Source organism: Equus asinus, chromosome 1, assembly GCF_041296235.1.
Source record: "Equus asinus isolate D_3611 breed Donkey chromosome 1, EquAss-T2T_v2, whole genome shotgun sequence".
In the NCBI taxonomy this organism is placed as follows: Eukaryota; Metazoa; Chordata; class Mammalia; order Perissodactyla; family Equidae; genus Equus; species Equus asinus.
Window position 1 is genome coordinate 153,997,012 of NC_091790.1, and position 10,809 is coordinate 154,007,820.

Here is a 10,809-nt window from a genome sequence, read left to right on the forward strand (position 1 = left end):
TTCCTTGCCTGAGAGTGGGGCCAATGAGATCAGTTTTGCCTTATTTGAGATGAGTAAAATGAAGAAAGCATGTACACACAAAACCACAATAACAACCACAAGAATAAGGGTCTGACAAAAAATGCTACAGAAAAAAGGGAAAGAGAGTATCATTCTGGAGATATAGAAGAAAAGCAAGCCTCCAAAAATGATCTCCTGCAAAATATAAAAGAAAATTTCAGAAAACTGTTTTATAAGTTGTAAAATGACTCCCCTCCATAGTGAAAGAGGGGAAAGCTGTAAGAAGAGATCAGCTGGCATAAAGAGACCACACAATAAGATAAAAGGGAGATGACAGGTGAGAAAGGATGGCAAAATATCTAAAAATATGAAAGCAAAATTTTAATCCACATTGATAGGAATAAAGAACAAACTTGACACTGCTGTAAACTGACAGTGCAGTTGGCAAACCCGAGAATTTCTCACACGAAGCAGAAAAAGTGTGTTGATGCCCAAGCTCCATTCCCAGAAATTCTGATTTAATTTACCTAGAGGAGAGCTCAAGTGTATTTGTTGTTGTTGTTTTGCTTTTAATCCTGATATTTAATCCTGATATTAAGGCCACATCTCCGACCAATTATATCAGAATCGCTGGGGATGTGACCCAGGCATCAGTATTTTTCAAATCTCCCAGGAGATGACATTGTGCATGTAAGCTTGAGAACAATTGCTCTAGAGGTTTGGGGGCAAAAATTATCAGCCTGAGGATTTCAAAGCTATTTCTCATTCATGAAGAGAACTGGAGACATAGTCAGGCAAGCAAGTACCTACAACATATCAATATGTCTTCTAGAAAAAACAACTTGAAGTCTTCCTTCAACTGACCAGAACATGAAGCAAAAAAGGGAACAAAAACTAGTAAAATCATGGTATAAAACGTGTGGATCTAGTTTAAAATGTCAATATTGCTCTTGAAAAAGAATAATGTAATTTAAAAGCATAATTAAAAAAATAATAAGTCCCTATATTGTATTAATAATGACTGAAAAGAGAGGGTAGAACAAAAATATAGTTATTATATACATACATACATATACATATATACATACACATATATGTATTTGTACATATATATGTGAAAAAGACAATATAAGTAAGATAAAATTATTATTAAGGTATTCATAAAACTTCTTCATATTCAAAATGCCACAGCTCTGAATCAGTTTTGTACCCAGTAGCCTGGTCATACTGCCAGAAATAACAGTGTAATAAGTATGCTTCCCTCTGTGAAAAAGAGAACAAATTTATTTAATTTTCTGTGTCAAATTTAATCTTGTTTAAATACCACCCACAAAAATGGGGGATCTTCTTTCCTACCTTTGGATCACACAAGAGTTTATATCCTGGAAAATGAAAGAGTCTCGGCATTCAGTTAATTTTGATTACTACTAGCTATGGTTATTGCTGCAAGCTTACATGGTCCATTCAAAAGCTACCGTTCATTTTACCAACTTTCCTCCCCACGTCAAGTCTAGCAATAGCTCCCAAGTCTGTGCTACTTATTGGTCAGTGCCTCTGCAATTGAGAGCCCAAGTCTGGACCACCAACGTAAACTTCCACCCCCTGGAATCCAAGCACTGGAGGCAGGCTATGGCCCTTTTCAGTTCTTGAAGTTGTAACCATACTGGGGGGCTTTTACCCTCAAAACACGAGGATTAGCATACTTCTATTCCTAAGTATAATGTAGTAGGTCATGGCAGACTAGAATTCCCATTGCAACAACTAGAAAGAGCCAGACAGATTACAAAAGTTACATTTTTAAGGGTCTCAGAAAATGAGGAAGAAATGTGGACTACACAAATTACCAGTTTTTTCCTTCTATGGGGACATTTGACAATTCTGGGCATGGACTGAAAATTAAACATGTTTTGTAAAGAATTTTCTTGGGGAAAGAGAAACCAGAGAGGTTTTTGATAGTCACATGGGGTGGTGAGAGAAACTAGAAACTTGAGAAGTACTAAACACACAGCTGGTTTTCCCCATGGGACATCTTCTAAGTTCAGGGGCTATGCAAAGAAGTCTGGGAAGTTTGCCTGAAGGCTTCCAAAAGGCATAATACAATCTCCTCTAGTTTCAGAGTGCTAAGGAGAAGAATTCTAACTAGAGAAAGGGGTCCTGCCATTCAAACACATAGCCAGGCACCCGTCTGGACATCTTCCATATTTTGAAGTTGTGATGGGGCAAGAAGTGGAAGGATAAAGAACCAAGTTTAAAATCTCTAAAGTACAGCACTAAATTCCCCAGTGTTTCAGGAGTGAGAAGACAGAGATCTTGCAGGCTCTAATTAAAAGCTTAGTAGAGCTATTTTGAAAAACATGAAAAACCAGAAGTAGACTAAAGCCTTACTAAAGCTTCAATGTAACCCCTACCCATCTCAAAGATAAATCCCTCACCCTGTTTCCTAATAGGGAAAGTGGAAACCCTCTTGAGCGTAAGGCATCATCTGGAGCCTCTGCAGTGCTTTTGTATACAATGTCTGACAAACAATAAAAAAAAAATACTAGACTTGCTGAGAAACAGGAAAATGTGACTGATATTCATAATCAAGAGAAAAGATAAACAATAGAATCAGACCTATAGATAATCCAGGTACTGAAGCTAGCAGACAAGGACTTTAACTGATTAATATATCACAGGAAATAGAAGAAAAGAGGAAAAAATAGATGAAAAGATAAGGAATATCAACAGAGAACTGAAATCTTCATAAAAAATCAAATGGACATTCTCTAAATGAAAAATACAATATCTGAAGATAAGAACACATTGGATGCATTTAACAGCAGACTTGACAGAGAAAACAAGATCATTAGACTCTAAGCTATGGCAACAGAAAATATACAAATTCAAGCACAGACAGAAAGAACATATAAAAATAAAACAGAGAATTGGATACATATGGGACAAAGTTAAAAAGTCTATCATATTTCATTGGAATTCCAGAAGAAGAAGAGAAATAAATTAGAACAAAAACAAATTTGAAGAAATAATGGCCAAAACTTTTCCAAAGTTGATAAGACATCACCCCACAAATTCAAGAAGCTCAGCAAATTCTGAGCAGGATAAATAAAAAGAAAACCACACTTGGATATATTTTTGTCAAACTTCGAATAATCAAGAATTGAGAGAAAAACTTAAAAGCAGTCAGAGAAAAAAGATACATTAACTTCAAAGGAGCAGCAATAAAACTAATGGTTGACTTCTCAACATGTTATGGAAGCCTGGAGGTAACGGAATAACATCTTCAAAGTGCTAAAATAAAAGATTGCCAACCTAGAATTCTATACTCCTTTAAAATATCATTCAAAAATGAAGGCAAAATAAAGAAATTTTCAGAAAAATAAAAATGAGAGAAGTTTTCACCAGCAGACCCATACTACCAAAACAATGAAAGAAATGATCATATGAAAGCATGGAACTAAAAGAAGGAATGAAGAGCATCAGAAAATGAAAAATATGTGGGTAAAAATAAAATACTATTGATTATTTCATGTAACAATAATAATTTCTTGTGGAATTTATAACATATATAAATAAAATATATGACAACAACAGCACAAAGGTTAAAATGGACTGTATTAAATCAAGGATACAAATTATAATCTCCAGAGAAATCCTGAAAGAAAAATACAATCATTTATAATTAACTATCTATTAATGGGGTAGAGAAATGAAATCATAAAAACACTTGATTAATCATAAAGAAGGAATAAATGAACAAAGAACAGAGGAACAAATAAAAAAATAAATAGCAAGATGGTGGACTTAAACCCAACTATATCAGTTATTCCATTTAACATAAATGAGCCAAACAATCACGCTTTTTAAAAAAAGATTACTAGGTTAAATAAATTGTTTAAAAACCCAACTATATCCTGTTGACAACAGAATCACTTTAAATATAGAGATACAGAAAGAGTGAAAAGGAAAGGATAGTAAAAGACATGTCATGTAGACATTAACTGAAAGAGAGCTGATGTCATTATGTTAATAGTAGACATTAACAAAATACACTCTATGCTAGCCTTAAGGAAAGTCTTAAATTGTTTTCAAAGGATTCAAATCATATGGAAGATGTTCTTTGACTACAATGGAATTAAGATATAAACCAATAATATGAGATAATTAGAAAATTCTCCAATATTTGGAAATTATGTAATACACTTCTAAATGACTCAAGGACCAAGAAATCAAATAAAATTAGAAAATATTATGAACTGAATTATAATGAAAGCGACATATTAAACAGTGATGCCAAAAAGGAAATTTATAGTTCCAAATATATATTGGGGTGGGGTAGGGGAGAAATATTGAAAAACAATAAACTTAATTACCATTTCAGACAAATCAAATCTAAAGAAAATAGAAGAAAGGAAATATTAATGAGCAGAAATCAAGAAACACAAAAGAGAAAAGTTAAAAAGTCAAAAGTTGGTTCTTTGAAAATATTAACACAATTGATAAACCTTTGGTAAAATTGATAAAAAAATAAAAAGAGAAGCAAAACAAAAATGACCAATATCAGGTATAAAAAGTGATCATTACAGGATCTGCCCTATGCGTAGTGATTAAGTTTGGTGCACTCTGCTTCAGTGGCCTGGGTTCATGGGTTCAGATCCCAGGTGTGGGCATATACCACTCGTCCTCCATGCTGTGGCAGTGACCCATATACAAAATAGAGGAAGACTGGAACTGATGTTAGCTCGGGGGCAATCTTCCTCAAGCATAAAAAAAGAGTCTTCCTCAGCAAAAAAAAAAAAAAAAAAGTGATAATTACAGACATTTACTAGATAGAAGAACATTATAAACAACCTTATGTCACTTTATTTAAAAATTTTAGATAAAATGAATAGTCTTTTTTAAAAAACTTACCAAAATAGACACACGAGCAAATAAAAAATCTCACTATTTCTATATCTATTAAAGAAATTAAATCTTCTATATGTTGAGTTGTTCTGTGTCTAAGAGATTGAATAGTTCCATAACTTCTAAAAAAATTGAAAGAATTTAAAAATCTTTTTACAAAGACTTAAATGGTAAATCACAAATATTTATGGAAGAAATGATATCAATATTACACAAACTCTTCTACCTCACTTTACTATATTTCTTTATGCTTGGCTAGACAATTTAGGAATTTAGTCTAAAAGAAAAAAAAATGTAGACAAATGTTCTTAGGGCTATCACCAAAGTGATCTACAACCTTTCAGCAAATTTTCTCACTTGATCAGAAATAGCACATTTTAAAGAAGGTTTACTTCCATGGGGGCAAGGAGGGTTCATGTATTTATAATCCTATTTTTTATTTCTGTGCATTGGGGGTAAAGGGTGAAGAGAAAGAGATGCTTTTTTGTTCATTGTAAATATACAGCTGAAAAAATTGAAAGATACAAGTGAACTTTTTCAATAAGTTCATCAGCTCCATGGTAATACAAAGTGCTTTGGACAGTACCTAGTGCATAGCAGTTATTCAATTCATGTTTCTTTAGTTCCATTCTCATTTTAGCTTTCAAATGCATATATTAGTGACTGGTAGTAGATACTTTTTTTGCCCCTAGCTTCCACTCTATCTTCTTGGGCAATAGTCCTGCAATTTTCCTATGGAAAGACTATCTTACCCTATTTATAACACATATATAAAGGACCCTATGCTTGGACTTCAGAGGTGCAAAAAGCAGCATGGGCCAATGAAGGGCATGAGAGTGTGATGGTTAATTTTGTGTGTCAACTTGACTGGACCATGGGAGGCCCAGATATTTGGTCAAATATTATTTTGGGTGTTTTGGTGATGATATTTTTGGATGAGATTAACATTTAAATCAGCAGACTGAGCAAAGCAGATTGTCCTTCCTAATGTGGCTGGTCTTCATCCAAACAGTTGACAGTCTGAATAGAACAAAAAGGCTAATGCTACCCTGAGTAAGAAAGAATTTCTCCTCCCTGATTGCATTCAAACTGACACATCAGCTCTTGTTGGTCTGGAGCCTGCCGGCCTTCTGACTGGAACTACACCATCCGTTCTCCTGGGTCTTGAGCTTGCTGAGTCATCCTGCAGATCTTGAGACTCATCAGGCTCCACAATTGTGTGAGTCAGTTCATTGTAATAATCTCTTTATCTTACATTGTTTCATGAGATTATGAAGGCTGATAAGTCTCAATTTCAAGATGAGGCAGGTGGTTCTGAAGGAACTGAGCTTACCTGACTGAGTTTTATGACAATGTGTGCTTAATGCTGCTGACGTGGAATTAAGAGTCCATAGGCAGAGCTAAAAGTGGAGCCAGCTCAGAGGATGGAGAGCAGAGAGAGGGATCCTGGAGGCACTGGCTAAGCCCTCAGTTAGGCTGCTCCTGGAGTTCCCCTGTACCTTTCAACTTTTCAGCATACCTTAGCTAATATTTTCCTTTTCTCTTCTGTTGATTTGGGTTGAGTTTTTGTCACTTAGAACCAAAAGAATGTTTTCCTAACGAATACACACACACACACACACACGCTCTTGTTTTTTCTCTTTATTTTTGTTGTCTGATTAAAATATGCTTTACTTAATAAAGAGAATACTTTGTTTTCTTCTTTAAGACCCATATTAACCAGTTAAACTATCTGCAAGGATGGAAATGTTTTATATCTTCACTGTCCAGTAAAGTCCCGGGACTAGATACAATGGTTTAGGAAGAGAATCTGGACAGAGATACTAAGAGGCCAAGGATAGGGGCTGGTGGAGGGGGAAGAATTAGCAGATGAGAAAGGGCCAGTAGAGCAGGAAGAGCCCAGATAAATGTGTAGCACAGAAGCCTAGAGAAGAACATGTCTGAAGAAGGAGGAAATGGTCAACCACATCAAGTGCAGCTGAGAAAGCAAATACAATGGAGCTAGAGGACTGTTGATCCTGATAGGAGCCCATTCAGTGGTGTGGTGGAGACGAAAGCCCGTGGGAATGGACTGAAGAGAGAATGAGAGATGAAGAAACCTAGACCATGAGGTTAGCTAACTCTTTCAAAGAATTTCTCAGTGAAGGGAAATAGGGAACAGAGCAGTAACTAAAGGGGATATGGAATTTTTTTTTTTTTTACATTAGGTGATATTAAGTCATTTTTATATACTGCTGGGAAAGATCTGGTAGTAAAGGAGAAGTCAGTGATGCACCAGAGGAAGGAGACAACTGCGGACTGACATCCTAGAGAAGGTGAGAGGGGACGGGACTCAGAACATATAAAACTTCTCTGCAAGTTAGACCCTTTGTATTTAATACAGAACTGACTCAGCAAATAAACTGAAACTTGAAAAGGTGGAAACAGAAAGCAATAGTGTTCTTTCCCACCATCTCATGAAACTAACTCTCTCATCATTACTTCCCTGCTCCTGGGTAAAACCTCCAGAACATCTCATGGCTTTTACGGTTACTCTCAAATAGCAACAACAAAAACATCCATTGATGTGTTTAGCATGCAGTCTATTACGAAAACTCCAAAATTTATTTAACTGTAGGTATCTCCCATTCCCCAGCTCTGGCCTACCCCACACTAGGAAATTATCAGTGGCAGAGGGAGAAGGAGAAATTGTTTCTCCCTTCCTGCTTGCTCCACCTCACCTACCAGTCTGATCTGCTGGGTTTTGGCCCTTCCAGGGTTGGAGCCTGATAGGGAGGAAAACGAAGGGGAAGAAAGGCCTTATTTGATTGGTGAGTTGTAGTTTGGCATCAATGCCCTTATAGGGTACAGAATTTAACTGCTAATTCTCTCTCTTCAGAAGTATTTTTATGGACTCTTCAAAGACTTCCATAGGTAAGAATCTCCCAAAGACAGCAGCTGGACTCTTGCCCCAGCTGCTTCTGGGGCAGTGGTTTCTGATAAGTCACCTCCATCTGTTGGGGGTCACCTTTCCCCTCCAGGCAGTCCTTTTGGATAGAGTCCATTATTTTTCTCTTCCACGGGGTCCTCATCTGACCGAGGGGAAACATTCTTGCCCCACCAAACTCTGGAACTACAGCTCATGACCAATGAAACTCTCTACTCCATGGCTCTAGAGCAGCACGCTAGAGACAATCTCTCCTCTGCACTTTTTCGGTGTTCCCTCACATGCCAGAAGACAAATGACAACTTTTCTGTGAGCTTCTCCTACAGACTACCTTAATTAGCTTGAAATGGCAGAAACATTCCCTCTCCAACTCTCCCCACCTCCCCACTGACAACTCTCCCAAAGAAACTCTCAATCCTGGCATCTCATCACTTTCATTACATCACTCAGAGGTGGGCTGTGGACTAATGCCAGCAGAACAGAAGTCATAGTTTCTAAGCACATTCTGCATAGGTGGTCTAATACCTCTCTTTAGGATGCTGGAATATTTGGTTCTCAGACTTGGGTCCTCTGCCAAAACTCTGAGAGTGAAAGAGTTCCATTTTAACATTTTGTAGGAATTACATAAAAAGGAGGATGAGTGCATAAAGAGTCAGTGCAGCTGTCGTGACCAGACTCAGCACAATACTGCATTTGACTTTCATAAATTATTTCTTCCAGCACTTACCCATATCCTTCTTCCTAACCGTTCATCTTTCCTTTAGAGCAGAAGAAGTAGGAGGAAGCAGGGGTACCACATACCATTACAAAGGCTGTTCAGTGCACAAGGGCACCTGGCTGAGAGGGCAAGCAATGAGTGAAATATAAACCATGTTTCATCAGGGGCCCGAACTTGGGGCTGTGTTATCCCTGAGGGGCACTTGTTTTATTTAATTCGCTGAAAGGTGACTCATGGGTTAGCAGAGGCCCTTGGAAAGAAGTTACAAAAGCATAAGCGTTATCACTAGTACAAAGAGGATTATAATGACTCTGGGGTAAAAGAGAGAGCACTACAAAAATAGCGAGATTTTTATCTTTATTCAACTTGATGATGTGACCTAATAGAGAATATCCAGAAGCAACACTGACTAGAGTGTGGAGAGAAGGGGCGAGCAAAAGCAGGGTCAAATAAGAAGGAATGAGCAGTATTTGAACTAAATTAAAAAGTTAATTAGCTGCAGCCAGTTTAATTCAAATACCAAAGATAAGCCATATAAAATTATTTTCTCTAATTTTGAAATATTATTTTGCCTTGGTCTATTTTTTAAATGTTTAAATATGTTACAGAAATGCTTCCAAGCTCTTTTGCACTCACAGGATTCCAGACCCTGCCCACAGGTTTAGCAATGCGATTTGAGTACACCTCCCTCCCTCTCCTTTGCCTGGAATCTTTGACCTTCTGCGGTCAGCCAAAAGACCTGGCTCGGGAGATGGCTCAGGAATGACTTACATCTGTGTACATGAGTGGTGGATGATGGTTGCTTGCCTCTCCCTTAGGTTAATACTCAGAAAGGAATATAAATCTTAGGAAGGGAGTTTCTGATTGTAGTAATGGTAAACTACTATGGTTAGGTGTTTTCTAAGTGTGTCTGGACTGGTAAAAGAGAGAGAGAGAGTGGGAGGGAGGGACAGAAAAGAAAAGAGAACAGAACAGAAGAGAAGAAAAGAGATATTATGACATTTAGTCTCCTGAAAAATTCTTAGCTGCAGTATTGTCTTCTCTTGGATGTAACACGAAACAAGTTATCCCAAGTGAACATAGAATTTTTTTGATTCTCATTGTAGATTTTTTAAGTTGAGATAAAATTGACATATAACATTGTGAAAATGTGCTAATTTGATATATTTATATATTGCAATATGATTCATTGTAGCGTTAGCTAACATCTCTATCATGAACCTAGAATTTAAAAAATTCTAATCCATAAGAGATCAAAATAAAACACTAAGGTTAATTACTTTATTTATTAAAGAGTAAAAGTAGATCTGGAAATAGGTGCATTCTCTCCCAAGTCTGCATGGCATTTAGTGTTCCCAATAACCCATCATTTATGAAGTTACCCAGTGGCATCTTGGCATTAACCAAACCACTCAGACATCATCACATCATTTTCCTGGGAATTGCTCAGCTTCTTCCAGCCCCTCCCCTGTCAGCAGAAGTAGGGAGGTGCTGCCTCAAATCCAGCACAAAGGGGACATGTTTTTCCCCTCCAAGTTTCATCCTATTCCATATCCACATGGGATCCTGACAATTGAGGACAAAACCAGATGGCCTTTGGACAGATGAACTTTTGATGGGCTTGTCCCTAAAAATTTATTCAAGTTGTAGAGACCCAAATCAACTATAACGGAGGAGGGATCTGCCTCATAAGCAGAAAACAGAAGTTACTCTCACCCTAGACATAGGTTCTCAGCACTGCAGGGACAAAAACCATGAAGGGGTTGGGCTCCTTGCCTGATTCGAGAATTCCTCCGCAACATCCCTGTCAAGTTTTCGTCTACGGTCAGAAGAAGAACTGCAGGGCAGGAGGGAAAGCACATTAATATCTTTGAGAGATATTATCAAATTTCCCTCCAAAGAGGTTATGAGAATTACTCCTCCCATCAATGAGACTGTTTTCTCCTACTCTTACCAACATCAGACCTTCGACATCATCAGATTTAGTTTTGTCAACTCTGATTTGCAAAAAAAAAAGGATGAGCGTATTTGTACATCGATATCTATACAGATAAATTGGTGTTTTAATTTACATTTTTACATTAGCAGATTTACTGCTTATTAGTGTTTTTTCTCTAATTGGGCTTTTCTTTTTTCTTATTTTTTGGACAATAGACATATAAACCTTTTGATCTGCTATATGTGTTGCACATTTTCTCCCCACCTTTCATTTGTCCTTTAACTTTGTTCAGGGCATATTTTGCCAGGTAGATCTTTTAAGTTT